The following is a 1,469-nucleotide window of genomic DNA, read 5'->3' on the forward strand; positions in this document are numbered from 1 at the left end:
ATGAAACTAATGGAAAAGTGAAGAGGTGGAAGGAAATTCAGGGCTCTTCCCAAAAAAAGAAATACTTTTTGAAATGACTTTTATCTTTTTTTTTTTAAGATTTTATTTATTTTTAGAGAGGGAAGGGAGGGAGAGAGGGAGAGAGAGAGAGAGAGAGAGAGAGAGAGGGAGAGAGAGGGAGAGAAACATCAATGTGCGGTTGCTGGGGGTTATGGCCTACAACCCAGGAATGTACCCTGGCTGGGAATCGAACCTGGGACACTTTGGTTCCCAGCCTGCGCTCAATCCACTGAGCTATGCCAGCCAGGGCAACTTTAATCTTTTTTTAGTATAAAATTTTTATATTTAGAATTAGCCAGATGGATTCAGTTTAGATGATCCCAATTTTGTTGGCAACATCCAAAGCATCATCATCTGGAGCCAATCAAACATATGCCTCCTTCTCCCCATAAGGCCTGATCAGGGTGTTGACCTTGGCCACATCAATGTCATAGAGCTTCCTTACAGCCTGTTTGATCTGGTGCTTGTTGGCCTTGACATCCACGGTGAACACAAGTGTATTGCTGTCTTCTCTCTTCTTCATGGCTGGTGCATAGTCAGGCAGAACTTGATGATAGCAGAGTGGTCAGGCTTGTTTCTCCTGGTGGTACTCTTCCAAGGATATTTAGGCTGCCTTTGGAGCAGCAGTGTTTTAGGCCTCTGGGAAATGGGTGACAAGTAGATCTTCTTTTTTGTGTGTCTGTGGACACCTTTTAACACTGCTTTCTTTGCCTTCAAAGCCTTTGCCTTGGCTTCAGCTTTGCGAGGAACAGGGACTTCCTTCTTTTCTTTTGGTGCCATCTTCATAAAAAAGGCTGAAATGATTTTAATCTTGCTCTCATAGAATTGCTAAGGGTTTTTATTAATTTTTTATTGAATTTATTGGGGTATATTTGTTAATAAAATTATATAGGTTTCAGGTGTACAATTCTATAATACATTATCTGTATATTGTATTGTGTGTTCACCACCCCAAGTCAAGTCTCCTTCCATCACCATTTATTCCCTCTTTACCTTCGTCTACCTCCCCATAAACCCCTTACCCTCTGGTAATCACCAGACTGTTGTCTGTGTCTAGGGTTTTTTTGTTTGTTTGTTTGCTTAATCTCCTCATCTTTTTCACCCAGCCTCCCAACCCCCATTCCCTCTGACAGCTGTCAATCTGTTCTCTGAATCTATGAATGTTTCTATTTTATGTTAGTTTATTTTTTTTCATTAGATTCACATACAAGTAAAACCATATGGTACTTGTCTTTCTCTGACTGGTTTATTTCACTTAGCATAATGCTTTCCAGGTCCAACCATGCTGTTGCAAAAGGTATGACTTTCTTTTTTATAGCTGAGTAATATTTCATTGTGTAAAGGTACCACAGCTTTTTTATCCATTCATCTACTGATGGGCATTTGGGCTGCTTCCAAATCTTGGTTAC

The 1,469-nt window shown here is 40.3% G+C and overlaps 1 pseudogene; it reads right to left on the reverse strand.

The window, feature by feature from the left end:
* Window positions 1–320: 320 nt before the first annotated feature.
* On the reverse strand, window positions 321–861 carry LOC114500888 (annotated as a pseudogene).
* Window positions 862–1,469: the final 608 nt, after the last annotated feature.

This window comes from Phyllostomus discolor, chromosome 6 (assembly GCF_004126475.2).
Source record: "Phyllostomus discolor isolate MPI-MPIP mPhyDis1 chromosome 6, mPhyDis1.pri.v3, whole genome shotgun sequence".
NCBI classification, from domain to species: Eukaryota; Metazoa; Chordata; class Mammalia; order Chiroptera; family Phyllostomidae; genus Phyllostomus; species Phyllostomus discolor.